The 12,507-nt window shown below is 51.0% G+C and overlaps 1 protein-coding gene across 3 annotated transcripts in view; it reads right to left on the bottom strand.

Annotated features, from left to right (window-relative positions):
• PLD1 (phospholipase D1) overlaps positions 1-7,736 on the bottom strand; it is a 74,770-nt gene extending 67,034 nt beyond the window's left edge. For 2 of the 3 annotated variants that reach the window (XM_072866376.1, XM_072866378.1), the window contains exon 1: positions 485-627. The gene's annotated coding sequence lies outside the window, so the exon portion shown is untranslated. Of the gene's footprint in view, positions 1-484; positions 628-2,848; positions 3,071-7,598 lie in introns of those variants that run through there. The other variant, XM_072866377.1, reaches the window with a different exon arrangement.
• Positions 7,737-12,507: the final 4,771 nt, after the last annotated feature.

Here is a 12,507-nt window from a genome sequence, read left to right as displayed (position 1 = left end):
GCAGAGCCGCAGCCTCACCCGCTTCGCAGACACACCGGCCAGACACATCTCGGAAACACCGACGCTGCCAGCAAGTGTCGAGCTACCACCTCCCCATTCCCCGAGCCAGACCCCCCCCGCCGGCTCACTCCAGCCCGGCGCAGGGCTCATCAGCCTCGCTGCATCCAAACCCACCCATTTCAGAGCACGAAAAATTAGCAAGTCCTCCCAAGTGTGTCCTCCAGGGCTGCTAAACACCTCCCATGGGCAAAGTTTGCTGCCCGGCCTCAGCGAAGAGCCCAAGCGGGGAATTAACTTGAAAGCAAGCGTCCTGCGTTGAAGTATCTGCCGCCTTCCCCCCAAAACCGACCCAAAGCCAGGCCCCCGCTCCCCGCCGCCGGCCGGCCCAGCCCGGGGAGCGCATCAGCCCCTCCCCGCCCGCCGACGGCAACCGGACCGGACCGCTCCGGCAACGACCGGCGACCCCGGCTCCGACTCTACCAACCTCCTGCCCCCGAGGCAGCGGGCCCCTCATGGTGCTGCCGTCCCGGCAAGGCGCTGTCCCGGCAGCGGCGGCCCCGCAGCCGGAGGAGCCGCACGGAGGAGCCGCCCCGGCCCCGGCCCCGGCCCCGCCCGCCCGGCCCCGCCGCCTGGGTCCCAGCATCCAGGCTGGCTCCCCAAGGCAAACCGCAGCGCGACCCAGCCCACAAGGCAGTGCAGCCTATGAGCACTGGGTAGCCGAGGGAAAACCACTCCCCGCCAGCTCAGGAGGCTGTTGGGATACTGGCAGGAAGGGTAGGCGGGAAGGGGCAGGGTGGGTTGGGGGGTGCTGCCCCTCGTTGGTGGTGGGCGCTTCCTATTAGAGGGAAAACAAAAATGAAAATCAAGAAACGATCCATTAACGGTGAGGAGAAAGTCTGCTTTTTTACTTCAACTTCACAGCCCTGCAAGTCCAGGGACTCGAAGTGCTTTGCTCCGCTCTCGTGCAAGCGCGGCTTTTGCGCAGCTTTTCACACAATTTTTCCCCTTTTGTGCTCTCCTCACAGAAGCCCAGTGACTTCAACAGGGAGAAGTCAGTTTTCCCCAGCCGCCGCCAAGAAATTACATTTGGCAGGGGGAACAAGTGCAGAAAGTCCGTGCAAATTAACAATGAATTAAGTACACATGCAGTGTTATTTTTAGCGTAAGACAACCTAATAATTATGGCCACGTATTGTTTGTATCTGAGCAGTACTCGCCTGCACATGCTGCATTTTTCGTGTTACCTCCCAGACGCCCTTTTTAATATGCAAAGAAGCAGATTTTTTAGCGAGAGAGAGAGAAAAATTTTGTGCTTATGGGAGCGTTGAACTGACAAGCGGAGAAGCAAAAATCCTCCATACGTTAAAGAGCTATAACACAGTCTTGCATACTGGCATGCTGGTAAAATGCCTGAAACCTGTCTGCAGTACTACAGCTTCCACCGCCGCAGCTGTACGGGGGACATCTTGGTGACTTTTTCCAGGGAATTCAGCATTCCCGCTTCTGTCTCTACCACAAGATTTCAATATGGTTGTTATGATATTTTTCTTCCTTAAAGGATTTTTCTTTTTTTTTTTTTTTTTTAATAGTGAAGGACTGAACCGTGGTCCTCAAATCTACATGAGATAAATAACCCCACTTTGGTCACTGCTAATGCAGGGACAGACTCTACCCCTGTTCTGGCAGTGCAATAGCGAAGCATCTCCACGTTCTCCACCAGAACAGTACCCGCGTTGGTTATGGGCACACCTGCAGCACATCGGCTCAGCTCATTTACACTGGGTTTACTATGACTTGACTTACCCACGGCTTGCTAAAACCCGTGTGAGCGACGTGCTTCACATTTAAAATCAAACTCAGAAATCTAAGGTGGGTTCCCAATAGCATTGCAACGCGGCTTCTCTCAGCTCACGGTGTTGAGCTCAAACACTTCTACACTCAGCATCTGCGGAGAGCTGTGAGTCAGGGTGGCTCACCAGTGCTGTCTGTGTTGAGCAAGGAAAAAGACAGCACAGACATTTCTAACACTCAGTGTCGCGAGAGAACAAAGCGACAGGAAAATCAGGGTGGAATTCTGCAGCGAAGAATAGGGGCAATGGGAAATAAGAAAAGTCACCCTATATCACTGGCATCCCCTTTCCACCCCAAAGAGCAGGCAAAGCCATGCTCGAGAAGGACACGTTACCCCACGCTGCAGAGAGGTTTCAAGCTCACGCCAACACACGGGATAGGAATCGGTGGACAGACGGCACGGGGAGCATCCTTCAGGGCACCCGCCTGCCCGGGATGCCCCATCTCTGCCGTCTCTCCAGCCCCACCTCTGCTAACCCCGCAGCTTCCTCGGGCAGGAGGCCAACGGGCTGCAGGGGACCTCCACCACCTCCCATCGCTGTGCACCTCTCCACGCATGTTGGTGCCGAGAGGGGACATCTCGGGCACAGAGACGACGACTCTCTCTGCAGACAAACCCCTGCCCGCCCGCCCAGCACTTGTTTCAGCACTCATCACCTATGCAACTGGCTGGCTGAATTCTGGCAATTCTTTACAAATCCATAAATCTTTAGCTCAGTTAATGCATATTTAATTTCTCTGCTGCTAGGTTTATTTTGGCAGCTGCTGTGAGCAGGGCTAGACCAGCAGCGGAAGAGAACAAACACTCTCAGTGACCGTTTTGGCATCTACGTAGCAAAATTTCCCAGAGCACCACAACAGAGCAGGTTCTCCACCCACAGTTATCATCTCTTCCAGGACAAATGCCATTGTGCCCATGCCCATTAGTGATCTCCCACACTCCCCATAACCTTCCCTGTCCCGGAGGCAGTTCCTAAAGTGGATACTTGGTACATACCTTGAAAAATATCTCGAGCTCTGAAAAAACACAATATTGTCTCTCAGGAGTTTCTTTGGTTCTCTGCTCCCAGCTGCTTTTCGACCGTCAGGAACTTCCACACATCCCTCGGAGGACACTTGCTGCTGTCACAGGGAGTGCGAACTTTTCTTATTTAACACGAGATGCTGGTGCAAAGAACACGCTGCGTGGCAGTCACACCGCGATCAATGCTGCTGCGGTCTGTAAAACCAAGGTGCGAATATTAGCAATCTTTCGTTAAATTTTGTTTAGTTGCACTTCATTCATGTTTTTTGTTCTCTTTAAAATTTTTCGTTGCCATGCCTAATGAGCTGGCCAAAAGTGGGGATACGTGAGGCATATAGAGCCATCTGCAGATGGGCTTTTTAAGGACTAAGAGCGTATGCTGCTGACCACCAAACCCAATCCTCCAGCTGAAAGATAACACAGGAAAAGAAAAAGGGATTATTTTTTTTTTTTAATACAGACCTCATCCCCAATCTTGGTCACCAGTGGGCATCACAAACACAGGGAGAGGGGAGGAGCAGAGGGACAGCAGCTGCTAGACGCTAGAAAAATGCCAAACTATGGCCTCAGAGCAGGCGGGAGCAAGCGTGTGACAGCACAAAGCAGCCATGAACTTCTCCAAGCCTCTCAAACCATTTTCTTGCACCCAGAAAAGCATCCTCCCCTTTCACTCTATGGCAAAAAGCAGCCTCACCCAAGGGCTGGAGCGCAGGAGGGCTCTCAGTGGTTTCAGCAGAGCCATGGCAGGGATCCGTCTGACATACTGAACACAGATGTCATCTACATACAGGGTTTTACCTATTGAGTTTTTCTCACCAGGTTGCTTTTCCCTTGTTAAACGAGCACAGCTATACTGGTACAAACTCCAGCGCTGTGTTATTTACAGTATTACAAATAACAGGCTATTCCCCAGCCCGGTGCTGCTGAACTGCCGCGCTTCAGCTGACACCGTTCACAGCAACCGACAAATTCTTGGTTAGGTAAAGTATCGAAGATGGCAAAACCAACCAAGCAAACCATCAGTTGCTTGAGTTGAGCACTCTTCTGCCTGTCTTTCATGTCTACAGACAACCCGCAGGACCTTTTTCCTCCTTGTATTTCTCCTTTAGCCGCACAGACGCTCCCTGGCCCCGAGCGTGGGTAATGCTGGTGCCTCTGCAAAGCCATGGGAGTTGGAGGGGAACTAGGGGAAAAACTGGGGAGCAGTTTTTCCTCCCAGTTGGGTCCATTTGGGAAGGAGCCTGCAGAGCCCCAGGGGAGGGAGGAACAGGCTGTGTTGCTTGACAGTGAGACGAGGGCTGGCTTTGGCATCGCACGAGGTTTGCAAGCTCCAGCGTGGGACACTACTGTGTCTCCTGCTCCCGCGCCCTGTCCCCAGCCTCTGCTGAAGCCATACTGCTGTAGAACAACAGGTCTGCGCGTGGTGGTGGATCTACCACTCTTCTGCCAGGTTTTCAAATGGTCATTCGTTTTCCACATAACACAGTGACGCTGCAGCTCTTTAGGACAACAGGGTTGGCGTACGCTGTATTATACCCGAGTGTCCCCCCACTAGGAACTGGAAATGTGTTTTGCTGTAGCCATGGCAGAGCAGTGCAATGAGAAAGGGCCTGAACATGCTCCCACGAGGTGCACAGAGGGATGGGGCACAACGGTGCTCAGCTCCAACTACCGAGACCACCGCAACACCCACAGTGCACGGATGAAGCCCCGTGGGTGCCTGCGCCAGACACCCCAGGAAAACCCCGGGGGGTCCATGCTGGGGCAGCCACTGGTGACGCTGCCAAGGATGGAGCAGCCCAGAGACCACCTAACATGGGCCAACTGGCATAAAGCCACATACATGCACAAAAAAAAGCCATTTTTATTGTTTTGTCCCATAAGACTAGTATTCCAAAAGGAAAAGGGAGGGGATGGTGTTTGCAGAAATCACATTGTCAAGTACTTAATTTTTTTTTTCCTTCCCCCCTTCAAGGGCTGCAACTGTCCTCCTAACTTTGGAGGAAGAGGCAGGGGAGGAAGTTTTGGTGAAAGGCACTTAAACTTACGACAGCCTGACTCGGCCACGGTGCCTCCTGGGAGCTGTAGTCATATCTTCTCGCACCCAAACAGATTTTTCTGGCGCAGCTCCGCAGCACAGTAATGCTTCCCCGTGACACCGCAGCAGCCGCAGCCCCATCCCAGCCCTCCTTGCCTGCACGGCCAGGGGACAGCGGGACCCCTGGCCTTCAGTTGCTACGAGACAGCCCAGGGGCTGCTCAGGATCCAAACCTTATCGGGTTTGGCCAGAATATTTCAGTTTTCTTTCACACCCTCGCCCTCTTGCAGAATTCCCATGGAAACAAAAACAAAGCTCTCGCTGTTTGGGTTTGGCTGGGTTTTTTTCCTCCTCTTGAGGTGGGGGGGGGGGTGTGAATGAAAAAATAAATAAATAAATAAATAAATGTATGGAATAAAACAGGAGATACCAATTCTAGCTTGATCTTCCCTGCGGCAGTGCCTCTCCAATCTGTGTTACCCCTTAAGAGCCTCAGGGGACAGAAATGGGCCTCAGAGCTAAAAGAATACATTATTTCTCGTATTGCAAACTTGCTTTTGGGCAGGAAAAAACCCCAAGCCCAAACCCTCCCACCCGTTTCCTCCCTGGCACATCATTCTGCAGATAGCTGGATGCCAGCCTGCACAGCTGCCCCACGCAGCCGGCAGTGCCGGGGCCCCAGCGGGCTGCGCTGAGGGGCAGGGCTGCAGGGCAGTGCACAGCTTTAAGGAAAAAAGGGGGGGGGGATAAAAAAGAGGGGTTTTTTTGCAGCAATTCACAAAAGTTAGAGGAATGCCAAGCACGTCAGTATATGAAGCACAGTATCTGGAGGAAGGAGAGAGTGCAAACCGTCTCCTTATGGTGTTAAGCTAAGACACACACTCTCTTTCTATTTAAAGCCCTACAGTAACATGACTGCCAGGTTTGAGGGAGCTCAACAAGTCCATCGGAAAACAATTTGCATGGTTCTCCTTACCACAGGATCTGGGCACCCGGCAGCTTGTAATGCCTTACCATTCCCACACCGCGGGATACAACCCACCTTTACCAGCTGGAGAACTGAAGCCCTGACCTGGAAAGGCATTTAGCTAACCACAGAGACCAGCGTGACCTCCCTGGGGTCCAAAGCAGCGTTGGGATGGGGACACCGGCCCGCAGGGTGCTCAGTGCTCTGCCCCCCTCCCCTTCCCCTCCACCGGCACCGCAGACCATCCGCCCAGGAACCGGTGCTGGGGGCGGCCCTGGCTGTGCCGACGATGAGGGGTTTGCTAGCAACACCGGGTGCCCGGGCACGTCCTGTGGGCCGAGCCATCCTGGCAAGGCCAAGCCATCCTTCCTCCCCTACCAGCACCCCCAAACTGTCGCCTGCCAGGAGCGGGCAAGAAGAAAGCAAGATGCAACCCAGGGCCGGGGTTTGGGGTGTGCCTCGTTTTCCCTCATCTACCTCAACAGCACTGTTTCTGATGTGTTCTAAGATGTAGTTCGTTAAATGGTGAATTACACGTTTTATCATTTGTCCATAACAGGTTGTCAAGTCGGTACGTTATTATTAGCAACAGGAAAGGAACTAACTAAAATATTCTTGAAGTATGTAATAAGCACTTGACTAAGAATTAAGTAACAAGCATTTCTTTAGTGAGGAATCTAAGCAAGACACGCTCCACCCATTTTGTTAACAGACAAAGGCTTATATAAGCGGGATGTTACATAAAATCCCAAAATAGGGAGCCAGAGAACTCCCCCACCTTGGGATGGTAGCGCGACTGCAGCACGCAGATACCTGCGCTGCGATGGAACTCGCTCTGAGCTAACGCGCAGCCCATGGCCAGACCCGGAGCTGGCAGAAGCCAGCAGCACAGACAGACGTGTCCTGCGTGTCCTTACACACCAGCTTGGGCTACGAGTCTGGATTTGCCTGCGCGCTTCTCCAGAAACAGCCTGTACGCTGACATGCTCCGAGCAGCTTTATCATCGCTGGGATGATGGAAGAACATATATCCGTTCTTGTGTTCTCTCGTGTGCCAGGTCAGGCTAAACGCCATCTGATCCCAGGGTGCCATCCCAAGGGAGTTATAACCGATGCTTCCGAAGGAGTACGCAAACAGGTTATGGGGAAACTTCTCCGGGACTCTCCCTGTCTCCAGGGATTTGCCAGCAAGGGACTTTCCAAGCCAGAAGTGCTAGCTGTGCAATTTCACAGCGCCTGGCAGCTATTTCTTTCAATAAATTGTCCAGTCAGGTTTTGAGTTCGCATGAACTTTCAACTTCCACGACACCATGCAACAAGAAACACCACAATTTACCATACCATAATTGATCTGCGGAGAAAAGGGAATCCGTGTCTTGCAAGATCAAGTACTACAGCTAAAAAAGGCAGGCTGTCAGGGGTACAACCTCCTCATCAGGTCTTGTACGCCCGAAAGCCTGTCTGTCTGTCCCTAGACAAATCATCTGCCTCAGTAAAAAAATACTTTTTCTCCCTAGACACCTTGCATCCCACCTTAAAATGCACCATTCCAACACTCAGACAATAGATTCAGCCCACACCAATGGTGACTTCCTAGACACGAGGTCAAACAAAGTCCTAGAGAAGAGGATTTGCAATTCTCTTCACAACCTAGACACCCAATCCTCCTTCTACTGCAGGTATCAGATGCAGTTTCATGAGAAGTCAGGGATACTTACCTGGTTGGGGGAAAAACAGGGGGAGAAAGATCTTCAGACACGGGATTGTTGGCCAGGCAGAGCAAAGCGTATCAGGAGTTACGCTCTGGACTACAAGGGTGCTCTTCATGACAGTAATGAGTTTGCTCTGCGGTACTTGCAGAGACATGCCAAGGTGGTGTGTGATTCTGCCTGACTTACTTCGCGTTTGTGACTTGCCTAACCTTTGCTCTAAATAAATGGGAGCTGCACGGAGGGAATTTTGATGCAATTCTCCTGCTTCCAGACCGTCCTCCCTCGCTGCATCCCACAGGCTTCCCTGGGGTTTGTTTTAAGGGAGAGACAGACAGAAAACGAAGAAATGAAATGCAAGCTGTCTGGCCCACCAAGAAAAAAACCATCAGAATAGCCTGGCTTTGGTTTCTATCATGTTATTTATCTTACTTCAGAATTAAATCCAGATGACATAGATAAGACGGTGGTGACCCCTAGTGCCCTCTCCAGCTGCAGCTTCCACTGTAATTCCCCGTGTCGGTATTTGAGCAGAAGCAGAGGGAAGCAGCAGCACCTTTCAGATTTGTTCTTCGCTCACAAAGCCTCGCTCTCTCTCCCCTTTCAGAAACAGGATCTAATTTCCTCTCCCTACTCAAACTCTATCCCTGCGAGTCATTCGCTGCCGCATCCCTTTGTCGCTGTTGTCTGGGAACAAAATTGAACAAATTTACTTGTGTAAGAACTTACTATATTCCATTGACTCTATCACAGTACATTTACATTTATTATGCTTATAGAAAAGAAAGAAGAACCTATTTTGCTAACTCCAAGCTTATCAATAGCTAAGAACAGCCATTCAAACTCCTGAGAAGAGACCTTTGTCTTGTGTAAAGTGTATTTTGCAGCACCAAGCCGCTGAAAGGAGCGAGTCTTTCCTGTGACAGCCATCGGTAGGCACCATTTTTTTCTGTTTTTATCCTACCAATGTCAAAACTCTCTGTTCCTGTGACTCAACCCGCACCAGATGTAACCCGCTCGCTGAGCTGCAGGATGGGTGCTCGTCGAGGGCTTTTCCTGGTGTTGGCGTGGGGGAACAACTCCTCTTCTAGAAAAACCCTAAGACAACTCCTTGCAGCTTACTTTGGGATGCAGGATTTTCCTCGAGGAAATAGTTGATCTTGGCATAAGCCTGAAAGATCTTTAGCTCCCTGATAACAGAGGGCTTTGGGCATCTCCCCTCTTGCACAGGCTTCCTGCCCTGCTGGGGTAGGGGTCTTCGCCCCACCACCACCCCGGGTGCATGGTACCACCCCGGTGCACTGCTCTGGGGAACAAGGGTGGGCTTGTCATCGTTTGGCATCTCAGAATTTCCCGTATTTACTAGGATCTTGTCACCACCTCCTCAGCCAAAGAAACCATCCGCTGGCAGTCCCCACAGCGATGTCTCCATCCTCAAGAGAGCGGCAAACGCCCCTGCGCAGCCTTACAGCCTGCCGCAACTTTGTCTAATGCCTCTTCAGCTCTGTATTTCTTCCCTGCCCCTTGCAGGCAGGCATCGGCATCGGCGGCCATCACCCCAGCACCCCTCGTGCTGCATCACGCTGGCCGCACCGAGGCTCCTCCACAGTGCCCAGGTCCCCAGAGCTGCCACCGATTTGCACCCTTGCCGCTCGAGCCCCGAGAACGCTTTAGCACTTCCCAAATCCAAAAGTAACTCCCCAGCTCGGCGTCAGGGAGCCCTTCCTGGGGCCGCGCTTGAACCCCCGAGCTCTGCATGGAGCACGGCACGGCTCGCCCACCCCACGCGCAGCCCAAGCTCGCTCCATCAGCCGGGCTCCCCCGGCAGATACTCACGGTGCCACCCCAGCTCGCGGTGCCATCGCCACGCAGCCAGCACCTCCTTCCCCTTTTGCCACCCGCCAGCCCGTTTCTTCACCAGAAACTACTTCCAGGTCTCGGCCAGCCCTTCCTCCCCAACATCTTCTCGCTTTCGCACAGATCCCCCGGGCGCTCATCCCCAGACTTCCTTCCCCTAAAGCCTCCAGGCTTCCTGCAAGCCCCTCCACCCGCTCGGCCAGGAAAGCACCGCCGCCCTTCTCCCCGAACCAGCCCTTTGCTGGCATTTCTACGCGTGCCGCAGCCCGGCCAAGGGTGGCTCAGCCAGAGGTGAGGCTGGCCGATGCCTCTGCAATCCGCGTTTTGCTCGTTGCAGGGCTAGGCGGGCGTGCTGTAACTAAAGCGACCGCGCTTTTTCCAGTTTTAGTGCAAGTTCTTTATCTGTTCTAGACATAACATTGTTCTGCTTATGTGCCTACTCCCCGAATCATTTTTCCCTGGTTTTATATCTCTAGGTGCACATGTTCACTCGTTCAAATTAAAAGCAACAGCTTCGGAGTTGAAGTTCCTCCTAATGTTTTATTTTTAAAGTAGGCTTCAAGGGGGGATAGGAAGTGTGCTAGTCATTGCATAATTGTAAATTGATTTTATCTGGTGTAAATCTCACTTTCTTTTCTTCTGTAGGGCTGAGATACCCTGTGCTACCCAGCGTACCACCAACTCTGCATTGCTCTCCTGCCTCTGGATCCAGCGCTGCTCCAGCCTTCCCACTTTATTTTCTTTTTCCTCTCTGTTTTAATTAAGTATATGCAAAAATCTCATCCTCTGAGCCACTGTTTGCTTCTTTCACAATGTTCTATTCTCTTTCTCATGAGCTCCTTTTCCTTGTTAGCTTAAGTAAACACCATTTTCTCTTTATTGCTCTTCTGACTGCATATGATCCCATACAGAGAGGGCACTACAAAATATCTCCCTATAGCACACATATCTTTCTATGGGTTCATTTTTTCAAATAGTGTATTTTTCTCTATAGTGTCATTTTTGCTTGGTGCTAGCTCTGTGTATTCTAGTTATGCTCTGCATCTAAAACAACTCTGTCAGGCTTACATGTGCCTATAGCTACTGGCAGTATTTGTTCTGAACATTTTCCTTTAAACTCTGGTTTCGTTCACTCACGCTATTAAAATGCTCAAAATTATCTCATTACTTTAATTTTTGATTATCACATGAATCAGCTTTTTTTGCGTGCTTTTGCAATATGCTACTTTCCTGGTTCCTCAGATCCTTTTTTAACTACTGGAAAGTTACTCTTGTGAAGTGAAAATGCTTTCTTGGATGTCACCTGAATGTCAGAATCTGAACCAGGCAAAGCTGGATTTGACAGAAATCCAGCCAGTGAAACAGTCTATCATCAGGTGAAGTAGAATCATCATCACTAAAAATACCTTTATTAAAGACTGGAGTTTTTTTCCTTCCAAAGGCGACACTTGTTCAGTGAAACTGTAAATCCTGTGCCTTGCCTGACACTGCAGGTCAGACCAGATGATCAGAACAGTTTATTCTGGCATTCATACTTAAAAACTTACAAATAGCCGGGCAAACTGCAACCGCATCTGGTAGAGAGATGGTCAAACAAGATAAGGGAGTTGCTGCTTCTGATCTTAAATGCTCTGAATTCGCCTGCGCTCCTGCCGAGACTCCCGCTTCTCCCACAGCAACTAGTAATGCAGCTGCTTTTACTTTGTTTGCCTTTTTATCGGAGCTCTCTTACAACTTTCAAAACTTTGTTAGGAAACTGGCCTAATACATCTTATACCACTTCACTTCTATCTTCCTGGCGACGGAGAGCCAGCGTTTTACCACGATGATTGTCGCATCGGTGTCTCCCCAGCTCCTGACTCACGTAAGTCAGAAGGTGACTCACTCAGAGGAGTTTGTTCAGTGCTCCGGAGAAGAGGAGACGGTTCCAAGCTGGAGGCAGCTCTCAGACTTTGCTCCTTAACACGCTCGGTAGCGAGTGCTTCCTCTGAAGTCCCCGTGCTGGGGCCATGCAGCTTAACCGCCAGGACAGCTCTGTCCCCTCCTGCCACCGCCCCGTCTCCTGTGCCATGCTGCCCACACCATCTCGCCGGTAGCCCACAGGCAGGGTGGCCGGGGGGAAGAGGATTTTTATGTCGTCGGCCATTGGATTGATCGCAACAGGAAAAAAAATGGGGTTGAATGAATCATGAAAGTTTCAAGACACTATGAGCTGGAAAAATCCACGGGCTCTGCTGCGGAGGCAGGAGGAGCAGCAGCCGGCACAGCCGAGTGCAGTGGTCTGAGGTGCCCAGCAAGTCCCCCAGAGAAGGACCACAGCGAAGGCGTGCAGACACACGGGAGGAAAACGCAGGCTGGAGCAGATGCCACCCCACAACAGGAGGCACGCTGGAAACGTTTTGTTTTTCCTTCAGGAAATCTATCAGGAAGCATAAAGCTAGTCTCAAAAGAGTTATTTTGCTCTTTGACAAGCACATATGCAAAAAGGCAATAAGAAATGCTGGGCATTGCCTTTCCAGAGTTTAAACCAAACTCAAAGCTGCCATCAGTCCCAGTTCCCCAGTACTCTGCTCCCAGTTTGCTCAAGCCCTCTGCTAAAACCAGTAGCATAATTCTCTATTCCTCTTTTTTTTTTTCCCCCAAACTCCCAGTCATTTCACACAGTCCAAGTAAAACATGTAAAAGCAGGCTTTGCCATAGGATGAAAACTGAAAAAGGAAGAACAAGTGGGGGGGAAAAAAAAAAAGAAACACAAAACCTTGCATACAAAACCCCAGCAGAGTCCTTGCAATCGTTTCTATTTATACTCACCAACACGTGAGCTGCACGCACCTCAAAAGAACACTGCTGGGGGTATATTCTCACCTTCCTTTAATTCCATCCACAAATCTGGGAAGACCAGAATATTACAAATCACAGCGTGCTCAGCAAACAAAAATACCCAAGTGTACAATACAGGATGAGTCGCCTTCACATGGAAGTCTTTTTCAAGGCAATAACTGGAGACAAATGTTTATCTGAGGTTTGGGATCAGCGTGCTGAGCAGCACGGTATTTACCTA

Source organism: Ciconia boyciana, chromosome 7 (genome assembly GCF_034638445.1).
Source record: "Ciconia boyciana chromosome 7, ASM3463844v1, whole genome shotgun sequence".
Taxonomy (NCBI): domain Eukaryota; kingdom Metazoa; phylum Chordata; class Aves; order Ciconiiformes; family Ciconiidae; genus Ciconia; species Ciconia boyciana.
Note: the sequence above shows the minus strand (reverse complement) of the source record. Positions and strands in the feature narration are given on the sequence as shown.